Source organism: Mytilus galloprovincialis, chromosome 13 (genome assembly GCF_965363235.1).
Source record: "Mytilus galloprovincialis chromosome 13, xbMytGall1.hap1.1, whole genome shotgun sequence".
Lineage (NCBI taxonomy): Eukaryota > Metazoa > Mollusca > Bivalvia > Mytilida > Mytilidae > Mytilus > Mytilus galloprovincialis.
Genome location: NC_134850.1, coordinates 27,331,460 through 27,348,741, shown reverse-complemented (window position 1 = coordinate 27,348,741; position 17,282 = coordinate 27,331,460). Strand labels below are relative to the sequence as shown.

The window sequence follows — 17,282 nt, the reverse complement described above, 5'->3', positions numbered from 1 at the left end:
GTGAACAGCGTGGCAGGGCCGTAACTAGCCTCCTCAAATATTGAGGCAAAATATATCGCCGAGCGGAGCGAGGCGAAAAAATTTTGGCGAGGGGACTGGGGCCGCTCAAGCCCCCCAGAAGCTTTGAGAAAAATAACGTAAAATCGTGCATTCTGAGCGTTTCCCGGACTCTTTCTGAAATTGAAACGCAACTAATTTTTAGCCTTTTTTTGACAATATTCTGGTCTGAAAGCAAAAACATAGACTCATTGTAATTTAAGACTTTAGGTTTTATGGACAACATTAAAAGACCGATATGTAGGACAAAGCAACATTCTCATAATCATTAATACCGGATCTGTCTGTCTGTTTTAGTCTTGTATTGTGCTTAGACTTTGGTGATATTTTTATGACTAGATTGAAATATAGTGACAGTGCAGTATTATGCTTTAAATACTAGTACTGCTTAAGTCGACACTAGGAACCATCTTGACCCTGTTTTACGGTATTAATGATTCTTTTATTGTTGAAGACCTTCCAGCAACTTTGACCAAATGATTGATCATTTGTATTTTTTTATGCATTGACTTGGTGTGCGATTAGGTTTCGTGCACATTTACTCCATATTCCTTTGTTTTCTGTAAAAGGGTCTGAACATGACTTAATGCAAGTTTAACCCATCAATGGAAATGGTCATATGGCAATACATTATTGCTTTTTTTTTCAAATTATTTGATACCAGAAAATTGGTGACCTTGCTTTAGTTTAAACCATGTCAGCTATCTAGTTTTATCAACCAAAAGAAGCCAGTTGTGAATTCAATTCTCCATGCAGAAACGACCCTTTTTTCTGTGTCTTGTATATTCTTAAAATATTTTCTCGCACAATATCTGGACATCGGTGGGCATGCAACATTGCAAAACCACACGTTTAAAAATGAAAATCAACACTCAGGCTATTGTCATAAAGTAGGACAATAAATGAGCAAAAGACAAACCCGGGACACAGAAGTTCAAACAGCAGACCATCAACTCTGAAAACTAAAAGTAAAACAGAAACGTAGATCACGAAAAACATGCAGGGGCGACACCAGCGAGTGAAGAGAACTTGCTTCTGTTTAGACACTTTCCGTGAAAACAATTTGATATTAAGACAATCTTTTGTTTCATTTTTTTGAAATTTCTAACATGAGGCATTTGCCTCATTTGCCTCCATGTAGTTACGGCCCTGCGTGGTATAGTCGTAGTGGAAGCGTAGTTTGGTCAGAACGTGAGAACGTGATGATCTATATGAGGTCGTAATAACGTCGCAATGAGATCGTAGTGCAGTTTCTCCGAATAGAATCACGCTTTCGCTAGGCTCTCACTACGATGGTACAGCGATCTTACTACGATCTTAGTGCGCTGTCACTACGCTTCTACTAAGACCTGATTTCGCCACGACCGCACCACGATTGTTTTGAACATGTTCAAAGTTTGCCACGTTCATCACGATCTTGAAGACCTCACCACGACCGTGAAACGACCTTACTGCGATCTACACGTTCTTACTACGATCATCAAAATTTGCATTTTTTTCACAGATCGTAGTGCGATCGTGGACTAATGGGTCTGCGGTATTAAGGGGGATATATATTTTTACACTAAATCAATAAAGGATTTTTTTTTACCTTTGCAATTTGTAAGTTTATCAATAAAAAGTTGATTAAGGGCAACTATGATAAAAACAAACCTTAAATTCCACCCCTGAGAGTAAAAATTGCTGATTCAGCAAATTTTGCCTGATTAGTGGGTAATAATGTAAAAATTTACCTAGAAAGTAGAACTTCATTATTTTTATGTAACTTGCAATACATTTTTAATTATAAATGATCGCTTCAACTTTTCGCAGTGTCTGACACATGTGCAACCACTGAAATTTGAGACGCGACATTTTTCGGTTGCATGTACATCCTATTATTTTCACCAAAAAAAATAAATTGCCTAATTTCTTATTTTTTCAACACAAGTACACTATACTAGTTTTCTTCAGGTTTAATTTGTAGTTCTAAGGTAACATGACACCAGTAGGAGCTTTTGGGGAACCAGTAAGTGGTTAAAGAGTCCTTACTTATTCATTTAGCTCTCATATTGGTCTGAAATAGAGATAGAAATAGGGGTTTCTATACATTGACTAGACATTATTTTATACAAAGAATGTATTTATGATGTTATATCAGCATGGTTAAATGGTTGATTCATTTTCCATGCAAATACCATTAATTGTTAAGATTTTCTGACAGTGGAAAGCACAATAAAGGCAAATTGATTATGTAAGGGGACATAATTTAACTTCATGCACACATGAGAAATAGACAAACAGTCAACTTTGAGATGTATTCTAGTACATGTATTGTCAAAAAGATTTTAGAATAATAGTTAACTGCTTGTTGTATTGCCCTCACTATCTGGAAATGGTTAAAGTAATATAAGGCACGCTGTAAAATGTGATTTGGTGATTTAACTGTTTCTTTCAGTCAGATTAACCATAAATAGAGTTGGCAATCCAATAATTCCACCTGAATCACCATGTTTGACCTCTGTGTTGATTTGAAACATATATTTGGGTTTTGTTCACTCCTTAAGTAAAAATGATAAGATGAAAAAAAAGTAAAAATCTGCCAGATGGGGTAGGGGTGTAATGTTTCATTTTTTGGGGGAAGAAATGAGTGCGGACTAGTATTCCTTATTGTAATATGTTCCAAAGTTAGAAGTCTATGGTCATCATAGGTGTCATGACTGGTTTCAAGTTGGCTATGTCTTGGTTAAAGTGGCACGGTAGTATTTGCATTTCAGAATTTATGTTGCTCTTTTGTGTAACCTACTTAGGTCAATGTATCTAAACAGTGTGATTGGAAAAAAAATACAGTATCAACTTAACATACTTTCCCAAACTGAGGGATGAATCAGGTGTAGAAAAATATGAAATAATTCACATACAGATGAAAATGAATTTTTGATATTTTTTTAAATTGTTTATTCACTGCATGATAAAAGACCTAAAAGCACTTGTGGCCTTAGGTTTTTATACGACCGCAAAAATTTTAATTTTTTGGTCGTATATTGCTATCACGTTGGCGTCGTCGTCGTCGTCGTCGTCGTCGTCGTCCGAATACTTTTAGTTTTCGCACTCTAACTTTAGTAAAATGAATATAAATCAATGAAATTTTAACACAAGGTTTATGACCACAAAAGGAAGGTTGGGATTGATTTTGGGAGTTTTGGTCCCAACATTTTGGGAATTAGGGGCCAAAAAGGGCCCAAATAAGCATTTTCTTGGTTTTCGCACTATAACTTTAGTTAAAGTGAATAGAAATCTATCAAATTTTGACACATAAAAGGAAGGTTGGGATTGATTTTGGGAGTTTTGGTTCCAACAGTTTAGGAAATAAGGGCCAAAAAAGGGCCCAAATAAGCATTATTCTTGGTTTTCGCACAACAACTTTAGTATAAGTAAATAGAAATCAATGAAATTTTAACACAAGGTTTATGACCACAAAAGGAAGGTTGGGATTGATTTTTGGAGTTGAGGTCACAACAGTTTATGAATTAGGGGCCAAAAAGGGGCCCAAATAAGCATTATTTTTGGTTTTTGCACCATAACGTTAGTATAAGTAAATAGAAATCTATGAAATTTAAACACAAGGTTTATGACCATAAAAGGAAGGTTGGGTTTGATTTTGGGAGTTTTGGTCCTAACAGTTTAGGAAAAAGGGGCCCAAAGGGTCCAAAATTGAACTTTGTGTGATTTCATCAAAAATTGAATAATTGGGGTTCTTTGATATGCCGAATCTAACTATGTATGTAGATTCTAAATTTTTGGTCCCGTTTTCAAATTGGTCTACATTAAGGTCCAAAGGGTCCAACATTAAACTTTGTTTGATTTCATCAAAAATTGAATAAATGGGTTCTTTGATATGCCAAATCTAACTGTGTATGTAGATTCTTAATTTTTGGTCCAGTTTTCAAATTGGTCTACATTAAGGTCCAAAGGGTCCAAAATTAAACCATGTAAGTTTGATTTTAACAAAAATTAAATTCTTGGGCTTATTTGATATGCTTTATCTAAATATGTACTTTGATTTTTGATTATGGGCCCAGTTTTCAAGTTGGTCCAAATCAGGATTCCATATCAAGTATTGTGCAATAGCAAGAAATTTTCAATTGCACAGTATTGCACAATAGCAAGAAATATCTAATTGCACAATATTGTGCAATAGCAATTAATTTTCAATTGGAGTTATCTTTCTTTGTATAGAATAGTAGTTGATAATATATGTTGGAAATTTGCCAGAAATGACTATGATGTCATTTTCTATTTTTATTTGCCAATAACTTTATGTAAATAACTTCATTGGAAATTTGCCAATATAAAATGTTGCTGATGAAGCTTTTTTTCCTTATCTTATCTTAAATGTTTTTAGATAATGTATGTTGGACATTTGCCTGACATGACTATGATGTCATTTTCTATTTTTATTTGCCAATAACTTTATGTAAATAACTTCATTGGAAATTTGCCAATATAAAATGTTGCTGATGAAGTTTTTTTTTATTGTTTTATACAATAAACAATGTATATTCACTTTTATTACCAACCAATCTTTACCATTCAGTGATAACAAGCACTTTATTTTACATTTTAATATTTTATGATGTATTTAAAAGAGTAGTTATTGTTGCAAACTCCTTTAGAAATTTGAATTGATATCAATTTTGGAAAAAGGGAAACGGGGATGTGAAAAAAAGGAGGGGGGTAAATTTTTCTCATTTCAGATTTCATAAATAAAAAGAAAATTTCTTCAAACATTTTTTTGAGAGGATTAATATTCAACAGCATAGTGAATTGCTCAAAGGCAAAAAAAACCTTTTAAGTTCATTAGACCACATTCGTTCTGTGTCAGAAACCTATGCTGTATCATGATCAACTATACAACTTTAGATTTAAAAAGTTTGAAGAAGAAATCTTTAATTGATTTTAAAATCTTGACATTTGTTTTGTGTAAAAAAAAAACATGTAATGTCAAAAATTTGATCACAATCCAAATTCAGAGCTGTACCACGCTTGAATGTTTTGTCCATACTTGCCCCAACTGTTCAGGGTTCGACCTCTGCGGTCGTATAAAGCTGCGCCCTGAGGAGCACCTGGTTTTAAAATAGCAAAAAAAGTAGACGGTCATAATACACATTCAAATTTATTTCTGAATAGTAAAATGAAAGTACTTCAATTAACTGAGAATGTAGAATTTTTAGCACTGTTAGATTCCTTTCACGGATTTAACTATACTTTTTGGACCTTTTGGATTATTGCTGTTCATCTTTTATATAAGCTTCGGATTTCAAATATTTGGCCACGAGCATCACTGAAGAGACATGTATTGTCGAAATGCGCATCTAATGCAGGAAAATTTGTACCATTAATGTTATTAGAAAGTGGTAAAAATTCTAAAAAGGCTATCATTATCCCTTATGGGCCAGGAAATACTACCGTGCCACCATTCCGCATCTGTCAGGCGCACCAACAAAACGGTCTATTTGGGATTTACTATATCCACGGGTTATTATCATAGGGTTGACACTACTAAATTCATCATTGTCAACCCTGTGATTATGAACCATGTATATAGCAAATCCCAAATACATAGAAAGTATAGAAAGTCCTTGTATAGATATAGGGGGGAAATAAGGCTGAAAATGCACCAACTATTTTTATTTCATGCCGGTTTAGAATTAGCTTCTCTTATTGGATAAAAACGAGCCCCATGACATTCATTATTCTTCAGTAAAAAAATCCATCGGTCACAAACAGAACAAAACAGACCAGAAAACGGGTCGTTAATGGACTTTTACATGTTAAGGAACGGTGGGCCGTGGGTTATCTGTTAATGACAGGTTGGGCGTGGTTTCTTTGTTTAGAGAGATGTCCCTTTTAAGATAAAACATTTTTCTGTTTTCAATTTTATATTTAAGTTGTTGAATCGTTTACCATGTTTTCGTATATTATAAAATTATAGAAAACTTTTTTAAGTTTTCATAGACTGAAAAATCGCACTTCAATGGACGTGACTTATAGTTACATGTATTACTACGACTGTATATAGAAATCGTACAAAAACTCGAGTTTGCTTTTGGCATTTTGAATTTATGAGAATTTGTAAAAGCGTGGTTCCTCAATGAAATAAACATGATAGTTATTGAAGAACTGGTCATTATTGTGATACATTGTCTGTCCGTAGGGAGATAATTATGTTGCACTTTCCCCGATGAACCATAAAGTTACCTGTTTTATAGGTAATACGAGGACACACTAACGGCTACCAATATGTTTTGTAGTATTAAAGTCATAAGAAACCTCAAATCCAAAAAAAATATTGCATATGTTTTTTATAACTCAATGGATAGTTTTCATTGTAAAACTTATGTACATATACTTTTTTCTGAAGAAAATTCTTCAATTTATTCATATTTAGAAGAAGTTTACTTTATTTGAATTGCTTCCTTCCAGCAAGCAATTCCCCCGATATATTTTCCGTATGCAAGATGACCTCAGTGTGACCCATCTCGTAAAAATCCGGTGACCACAATACGCATGGATGTCCTTAAAATAAACTATTATCTGAATTTACATGTTAAACACGTGCTCAATTTCCATGCTTTTTTGTTTATTTTTCGTCAATTGTTGACAAACAGGTGACAATCGTTAAACTTCGGCTTTAAAACACGAACTTTAATTACCTGCCATATTTTCACAACAACACTGACCGATTGAAAAAAAAATTGACGATAATACGATATTTACACGAAAAAAATGATAAATTCGAGCACAGAAGACCAAGTTTATGATGTTTGTATGCATTGGTTTAAGAATTGGAAGAACAATATTTTTCACCGGTCACTCGTTTCTTATGACTTTAAGTTTGACCAATTTATTAAAATATAAAACAAAAAAAGTTTTTAAAAACCTTTGCATTTCACCAACGACTCAGTAATTATCACTGTCTTAGTCAACACCACCGTCCCGTGGGCAGTCCATACATCAATAACTATTATGTAAATATTCAATATGAATATTTACATTTTGTCTGTTACAATATCAAAATGTTCATAATGTTCTCCATAGTATCCTCCATAGTACTATAAATAATAATAAATACCACTGTGTCTAAACCACACCGGTAAAATTTGCTCGGACTCGATGGTATCTAACATCCGGCACAATGACGGAACACCAATAGACAAAAGAAAGGTAGGTTTCTCCTTATTTTTTTTTATTTTTTTATGATATCGAAAAATATATATACATATACAACTATTTTCTATTGTGAGATGCAATATTTTCTACAACCGTTCTATATTAATGGAGAAATAAGTCAAAATGCATGTCAAAATGACGAATTGAGTGAACCTTGCCTCGAAATTGTTTAATTTCTCGTTAAATTGTTCACATTGTACGGAAAGAAATGTACGGGAAGATAGATATTGACACGGAGATTGCAAATTTAGTTATTATGAGCATCTCAATAATTGTATTTCTGTGTATGGAACGAAAGAAAAGGGTCGTGTCAAATTAAAATAAACCGGTTTCGTCAATGTTGTTACTACACAATCACCCGGTTTCGTCTATATATATCACCCGGTTTTTTTTGGTTTTTTTTAACAAACAATTTATGAAAAGAAACTTTGGCACGGATCTGAACATTGTCTTTCGAGAATTTTTGTTGTAAAGTAAACTTTGCGTGTTTTAAAAAATCTATTTTAAACGGGCACTTTTGGACATAGTTAATTATGATAATACACATTTTCCTAATGAAAGGCGTATCCCTTACCCAAACTAATTTTAAATGGAATATAAATACTGAATAGCAAACACTGGTATCTAATTATTTTGTAACATTATTATATTTTCTTTGTTTATAATAGTAGTATGTAAAGATGAAAAATAAAAGGATGTGTTTTGATTGTGCCATAATTTCAATTTACTATCATACTATATTATATACACTTAGTTTACAATATTTACTATCAATTATTAATACATTTATGCATTCAATCATTGACGAACAGTCCCAAACCGACTATAGTCTATACTGTTCTGCACAAATTAATCATGCATGCAGTCCTGCCAGATTTTCTGGTACTATATATACTGTGTTACTTGCGCACTAAAGCGAGTTTTCACACTTAAGCATCCATAACATAGCAGTGAGATTTGTAACTTTCTCCCCGTTTCTGGTAGGCACATTTATTTTCATAGGCATGTTTTTCACATTATTTTTACAGTTCAAATTCATTTTTTGTACAGTTCAAATTCATTTTTTGTACAGTTCAAATTCATTTTTTGTACAGTTCAAATTCAATTGAAACTTCAAGATAACTTTCGAAAACAATATCTGACAGTTTTGTATTTTCAATGTGAATAAAAGTTGGTTTGCAAAACATGACTGTCATTTATATCTAGGTTTTATTAAGAAGAAGTGACGGTAACCACTTATCCCATAAACATTGACAATGAGACAACTTTCTTTTAGACACAAACATTATGTTGAATTAATCAAGTTTAGGTCAGCGTATGCCTGAAACAATGAGAAAAACACACAAACTGCATGAAAGCAAGCTATAACAGGGCCCTAAATTATAAATGTAAAACAATTCAAACAAGAAAACTACCTGCCTATTTTATGTTCAAAACGCATATGGTATAAAGCAACCGAAGACAGCCATGGAATAACAAGCGTGTGATTCGGGAATGGACTGAGTCAAAGTGTTGTCGCTCACACAAACCGGACAACAAAAGTACAAATAATAAAAAATGAATATTGATGAAAAAACCTTAACTCGTTCGATGACAGAGCCTGTATAGTAAATGCGCGATGTGTGCCAAAACTTGTATCATAGTTAAAATTATCCCTTAAATATAATAAATATACACGTATTCGCAGTTTACTATGAAGTCCACTATCACTGAACTAGTATAAATATTTATTAAGGGGCCAGCTAAAGGACGCCACCGGATGGGGGAGTTTCTCGCTTCATTGAAGACCCATTGTGGCCTTCGACTGTTTTCTGCTCTATGGTCGGGTTGTTGTCGCTTGGAATTTGTATGAACTTTTCATGTTGATAGACATTTTTAAATAATACGTCCACTTTGATATAAACTGAATCCGTCTGTCCGTATATATTGTCAAAATATATTGACCAACGTCAGTGTACGATCATCATAACACAACGGCAACAGTACAGACTCGTTTTTTTTAGTAATGCTAACAAAATAATTATTATGGAATTTTGTCGATGACCTGAGACTATTATACTATTATACTAATTTGTACATAGCAGTATAGTTACAATAAGGGATAAAAAAAATTATTTTAATGCATGGTAGTTGTAATCCTACATTCATTTTCTATGTCGATTATGCATGCATATACAGTTGTCTTATTATCAACGTTTATCCTTAAGAAGATTTATTGTTAACGATTGTAGAAAAAATTACATACATAGAATGATTAGATTACTTATAAAGGTGTCCATCCTTTTGTGCGAGAAAATCACATATCAATTGTGTGTTTCGATTTTTAAGACCGTAAACTTTAATTTCAAGTTTAAACATGTTCAACATATTTCCCATAACTCATATAGAAAACGCATATTTAGAGAGCATTAATCTGAATATATTGTTAAAATATTTCGGAATGCAAAGTAAATTAAAATATTTGTGTTCTATAAGAGTAGGAATTCAAGTTTTTGCTTATTATTTATTTGAATCTGAGACTCATATAAATAATAAGCCGTTGTCCGGTAAACGAATTTGTTTTCCAACGACCCACAAACCTCCTTTTGAACGCTGAAGTTAAATAATCAATAATAATGTAATGCGATTATGATTTTTTTTTATTTGACCAAACCGGGTTATGCATTTTGAAATCTATGACGAAACCGGGTTGTATACATTGACGAAACCGGCCAGTTCCATTTTGACATGACCCATTTCTTTCGTTCCATACACAGAGATACAATTATGGAGATGCTCATAATAACTAAATTTGCAATCTCCGTGTCAATATCTATCTTCCCGTACATTTCTTTCCGTACAATGTGAACAATTTAACGAGAAATTAAACAATTTCGAGGCAAGGTTCACTCAATTCGTCATTTTGACATGCATTTTGACTTATTTCTCCGTTAATATAGAACGGTTGTAGAAAATATTGCATCTTACAATAGAAAATAGTTGTATATGTATATATATTTTTCGATATCATAAAAAAAATTAAAAAATAAGGAGAAACCTACCTTTCTTTTGTCTATTGGTGTTCCGTCATTGTGCCGGATGTTAGATACCATCGAGTCCGAGCAAATTTTGCCGGTGTGGTTTAGACACAGTGAATACGTGTGCTGCTTCAAAAGCGCTCTTCTGTTTTCAAATATTTATTATGGCAATACTGCACAATCATCTTACATACCATGCATGATACTTGACACCAGTTACGAGGTAAATATTAGTAAAGCAAAATTGACGCTTGAATTAAATTAAATTCTCCTTTTTTTTCTTTTCATATTCTTTTGGAAAGGACTGTTTTGCTATCATGGCTATGGCTGGTAAGTGATCTTTAAGATATTTTGAATTATCAAGAATAAATAAAATTACGTCGTAAAATATTATATCTGCGTCTTATGGGTTTTAGTGCTATTTGGAATTCATTGTGACGAAACAGTATATATTTAAAAAAAACTTCAACTAAGTCAACATGGCTGAAATCGTCTAGTGATTTCTAATTGAAGTTTTACTCTTAACTGACGTTTTCAACAGGGTTTGCGTTGTTGGCCTTTTATCTTGAAAACTACCAAAGATGAATAGATACTTTTTATTACAAAAATGATCAGCTACATCAAACAGAAAAAAAACATGATCAGCAATAAACACAAGATAAACAACTAAGAGAATATTTCATGAATGTTATTTAAGTCAACAATGTTGGAGATCGTCCACTGTTGAAATATTAAACAAAGATCTTCACAGAATGAAATATAAAGCAAAATGGTGCCTTGGGTAAGGAACTACTAGTAATGTCTTTAAACAAACAAACATCAAACATAAATGTCCTCGCAATCCAATATTCAAGTAACAGAAAACTAGAAAGTTATAAAAGAAAACAAATTAGGTAAGACTTGATCGAATACGAGCATAATTTACACACATTTAGTTTTCAAGTCAAGATCTATGGTCTTTTCAGAAAAACTGATTTAATGACCGTATTGAAGCTTAAATCTGGTATCATATATTTTCCTTTAAATAATTATTAAGGGTTATCTTAATTCCATACTGATATCCCTTTTCTGGTAATCATTTTATCTTATTTCTTGATGTTTTACCAGAATTCAATCTCCATAATTATATTGAATACGTTCTAACAGCATTTACGCATTGCATACTTTATACCTCCTCTTTTTACTAGATAACTCCACATCAGATATGTCCGTTTGCCTGTACAATTACCTATGTCATAATATTGTTGGATCAGCGGATTACGTTAGACTGATCAGATTGATTAATGCATCAAATGACCAAATAATGCGCAGAAGGCTCTCTTATACGTATATCACCAGTGGTAGCTTCGGTGAAGGACTTGAGCTGAATGGCAGTGACTGTGATATTATGATTTTACCACGTGAAATAGTGGTTACTGATCAAACGAAACTTCTAGATTATCATTCTGCTAGAGTTGTATTTTTATTAGAAACTAACGATATTAAACCTGGCTTTGCATATCTACGTCTGATAAAAGGAAATATGAAAAATACGGAAGTGTTTTGTCGAGGTGCTCAAGGACAGGAATATCTATCTAGTGTAGTTTTTAAGATGTTTCTCCTTAATAAACGTCATCCTATTATTCACGGACCGTGCACATCTGATGAAAATGGCGCCTATGACTTTGCATTGTGTCTTCATTCAAAATCATGGATATTTACAGCTTTACAATGGGTTACTAGAACAAATAATTCATGGCCAACTAGTGAGGTAAAACAAAGAGTAATTGATCATGGAGTCATGTTTGTGCCAATTGGCCAAGAGGGGGATCTCAATGAGGAATTGAAATGGCGTATATCCTTCTCTCTAGGTGAAAAATTTCTGATATGTACATTTAGTCACACACAGTTGTTGTGCTATGCTCTAATGAAAATTCTTCTGAAAGATGTTATAAACGAATCTCCCGGATGTAAAGACCTACTTTGTTCATATTTCATTAAAATTATCTTATTCTGGCTATCTGAAGAATTGCCGACATCGGTGTGGAAACCAGATAATTTGATACTTTGCTTTACGAAGTGTTTCAAAAGACTTATATATTGTGTGGAATATTCCGTTTGTCCACATTACTTTATTCCAGAAAACAACCTTTTTGAAAATAAGATTATTGGACATAGCAGGACAAAATTGTTACAAACATTGTATATGTTCAATGATTATGGATGGCAATGTATCTTTAGTTCAGGGCAAATATCTAGCTTACCGTCGTTTACATGGTTTACAACACAACAGTGCAATGCGGACATGTTTGCAAATAATATTCAGAAAATAATTAATTCAAAATCTATTCTACCGATCAACCATACAACCATCACGGAATATGAACGATGTCTAAAATCAATTCTTTTAAGTAAATCTAAAAAAATAAGAACAATCTATTTACGCAATATGACTCGACTTTCCTTGAACACTGCAGACACAATGCAGCTATCCAATCCAAATAGTAACAAATGCAACTATAAACAATACAAAACATGTATCTGTTATATTCTACAGAGTACCCAGCACGATGCTGTGTTAGGATGGTTGATGTTGGCGACATTATTCTACAAACACAAACAATACTACAAAGCACTTTGTGTTCTGTCATATTCACTAACAAAATGTACTACAGAAAAATTGGGCTTTGGTGCAAATATAACCGACGTACATCGAAAACTATTGCGTTACAAAATATTTAGGAAGTTAAAAATTATTCGCACGCTACGATTTCTATTGTTACTTCCAAATTCAACAGATTTTGTGGAGAAAAATAATTCTATTCCAGACGAACTAAATATGAATGATAACGATTTAAATCCATTCATCGCTATACCACCAGTTACATATCTCCATTTCCTAACATTCTTGTGTCATTATCGTCTGCACAATATCAGAAATTATCAGGAATCTCTAGGAGACCTTCGTCTAACAATAGAAGAGGATTATTTTATTTCGGATATTGCTATGAAAGCTGCAGCCTACGACTGTCTTGGTGTAGCTTTTCAGATTATAGGAGATACGGAAGCAGCTAGAGAAGCTTTTGTTAAATCAACAGAAATTTTTCCTGACCAGTTCATGAATCGCTCATTTAAACGACTAGCAGTACCAAAATAGTTGTATGGTTTAGCATTTACAGGATCTCAGGGATAACTTTTGCAGAATAACTGTTTCCATGTACAATACAAATAATGAAGATGAAGAAAGAAAGATATATGTATGTTAAAAACTTAATGTTATTACAATGTTAGTGTGTATGTGCCCTATCTACAAGTAAGAAAGAGTTAGTGTAGAACAAAAGAGATTTGTTAATTACTTCGTATTCAAAAGATGTAAATTTAAAATTACTATAAATTTTTTTTTTATAAATACCTAGATTATTGACTGTACACAATAAAAATATAACTAATACTTTTTATATTCAAGATGCAATAAGAAATACTTATTATGGTAAGTATGTTTGGGGAAAAGAATCGTTGTATAGCTAATAATATCCATGTTACTTTGACCTTCTGATGTTGAATGTAATTTCAATCTGACATTAGTCGTATTTTTGTTTTGTAGCTTTGTCATATAATCAGTATTTTCTGTTTATTTCTACTTTACATTGTCACGAATGAGAAAAGCGTTTCTTAACAATACTTATGTAAGTTGACAGAACATATTGTATGTAACAGAATATCATTGTTTAACCCCTTTTGATATTTTACAAATGTAAAAGGAGGTTCGGATTAAGGATCAATAAGATACAAAACAAATAAAGTCACTGAGAAACAGAATATTTAAAGGTTAAAAGAACTGCAGAAAAAAATGACAATCGCGTTCTGAATATCCCTGCGTTAACACATTTTTTCATTCAAAAGAAAAAACATATTTTATGCAATCAATAGTGCGCTCCTTTTTCTAACCCTTAAAAGTTCGATGTCGAGTCATTTAAGAACACTGTTGGTGGGACTCTAACTTCTTGTTTAGTTTGATTCAGTAATTCAGTACTTGTTCGTTTTTTCCAAACTGAAGAATAGTGTACATGCTTTTTTATTCAATTAATATTAATTTAAATAGCAGTTTTCAATAGCAGGCTTTGAGCATCCTTATTACAAGTATTTAGTGTTTGTAACAAGCGAACGGATGACATCATTATAATCACCAATAGCTTAGAGCAGTGTTCCACATTATGACACTGTTGGTCTGCCCGTGAACATCATTTGCATTATATGTTTTGGATCATGGGTTAGCTTGGATGCGTAATTGACACACATTGATCATTCATTTGTTCTTATTTTTGGATATCAAAATATGATTTATTTTGGTGTCAGGAATTCAAATTTTTGATATCACAAAATCCTTTTTTGATATTAAGAAATCTATTTTTTGATATCGAGACATAGAAAATATTTTAGACGAGGAATAAACAGTTAAAAGTAGAATAACAAAAATATACCGAACTCCAAGGAACATTCAAAACGGAATGTCAGAAGTCAAATCATTTGAAATGGCAAAATCAAAAGCTCAAACACAACAAACGAATTCAATTTGATAACAACTGTCATGTTCCTGACTTCGTATAGGAGTTTTCTTATTTTGAAAATTGTGGATTTAACCTCGTTTTATACCTATCAAAAATCTCTCACGTGCAGGACAGTCGCATACAATTCCATTATGTTGACAACAATGTGTGAACAAAACAAACAGACATATAAGGGACTGACCATTTAACTTCCGGGGGGGGGCAAAAGGGGGGGTATTGTATTTTCCAAAAATAACATTCTGATCCCATATTTGAGAAAAAAATATTCTGGTCAAGTAGATAACCTAACAAAGAATTCAGATTTTCCACATTCCTTGTAGTGTTAGAAATTGAAAAAAAAAGATTTATGGCGTCGAAAAATTAAAAACAAATGTTCACGCATTGCTCGAAAAAAATATCTGACTAAGAAGAAAATTAAAAAAAAAATAGGGACACAGCCGTCAACATTGTAGATTAGGGTATTATAAAAAAAAGACATATGAACAAAGAACATCAGAAAGAACGAAAGGCAAGAATATACTTTTTTTTCACAGCATAATAAATAATTCTTCAGTTTGGAAAAACGAACAAGCACAAAAAAAAAAAGGGACACAGCCGTCAACATTGTGGATTAGGGTATTAAAACAAAAAACAAAAAAGACATATGAACAAAGAACATCAGAAAGAACGAAAGGCAAAAATATACATAAAGGCAACAGTAGTATACCGCTGTTCAAACTCATAAATCCATGGACAAAAAACAAAATCGGGGTAACAAACTAAAACTGAGGGAAACGCATAAATATAAGAGGACACAACACTACAATGTAACTAACACACACAGAAACGGACCAAGCATCAGACAAAATCCCACGAGAATAACAAATATAACATCAAAACTAAATACATGAATTTGGGATAGACAAGTACCGTGACACGTCTTATCGCAATGTCAATTTACACTCAAAAATAAGAGAAAACAAACGACGCACCGTTAAATTGTAACACACACAGAAAGGAACTATAATATAACAATGGTCATATTCCTGACTTGGTACAGAAATTTTTAAAGGAAAAAATGGTGGGTTGAACCTGGTTTTGTGGCATGCCAAACCTCGCACTTTAATGGCAATGTTAATTATAACATAGAAATGACAACATAATATTACAGGACTACAATACAAATAAACAGGAAAACGTATTAGACAAAGAAACACATGATTAATGAATAACAAAAAGCATCAGGTTTAAAATTTAATACGCCAAAAACGCGCCTCGTCCACACAAGACTCACCAGTGACGCCCAGATATAAAAGAGCGAAAGCGAAAAAAAGTACAAAGTTGTACAGCACTGAAGATCATTTTTTTCCCACAGCATAATAAATAAAGGAACACTATAACACGTAATGAAGGCTATAAATAACGTCAGTTACTGGACGTAGAATCTATACTTCACGGCCATCGTGTATCATATGTAAAGTTGATACGGAATATATATCAGCAAGGTCTTGGTTTCTTCCGATGAACTTTTTTTTAGAAAACGTTTCTTGACATAACCCTGGTTCATGAACTTATAGCGCAGATACTGGATACGTTTTACAAAGTCTGGGTAGCAGATGCAAGCTCTTGAATACCAGATAAATTTGGAAATGTAATCCAATATGCAAGTGATGTCGATATATTGCTACTGAGGTGGGGAAAATTTTAAAAAAATCAAAATCGTCTCGTTTGTCATGGATTCTGGTACTGAGATGGCTATTTATGTCAAATTCGAGGTATCAGTTTAAAAAAGAGAAAATTTTTGATTATTAATCGCAAGACCATGATCAAGATATCTGAATGTGATATTAAATGATCTGATAAAAAGAGCACCTCATAATATAGAACTAATACAACTATTTTATAGTCTAACAGTACAAAGCATGAAAATTTTCAGTAGCATAAATCTAATGGCTATATAGCATAAAACACAATTACCATATTAAAATACATTAACCTATTTCAAATTTCATTGAAAACTTAGTGGGCCTTTGTTTCCCTAATTTCAACAGATACTACTCCACAACTTTTTTATTTTCCTTGCATACCCCTAGGTTTATTCCACAGGCACTCGTCTCACAATATTGTTTTCTTATATACCTTTATATAACAAGGTATATAGGAAATTTGTTTTCTGAGACGAGTGCTTGTGGTCTATTATATTAGTAATACTCACTGTTAGTATAATAGTCCCAGTATACACCCACCATATATGTATTATTGGTTTAATACTAAAACAAATGTTTAAAATCATAAATTTTTTTTTTTTTGAAAGGCAAATCATGAAATTATGCATTTGAGAAGGTTTTTAAAAGCTTTATTTCCGTCGGTATAATCAGGATTTTTTAGAAACAGCTTCAATATCCGTAAGATTGATACACTGATGATGTTGTTTCAATCAATGCATGAGAAATCATAATTTTCGTTATTT

General features: G+C 32.6%; 1 long non-coding RNA gene across 1 annotated transcript; it reads left to right on the top strand.

The window, feature by feature from the left end:
• The first annotated feature begins 10,586 nt into the window (after nt 1-10,586).
• LOC143057572 (uncharacterized) lies at nt 10,587-14,084 on the top strand. The gene is made up of 2 exons (XR_012972739.1): nt 10,587-10,616; nt 11,474-14,084. It is a non-coding gene; the product is annotated as an uncharacterized LOC143057572 (long non-coding RNA).
• Nucleotides 14,085-17,282: the final 3,198 nt, after the last annotated feature.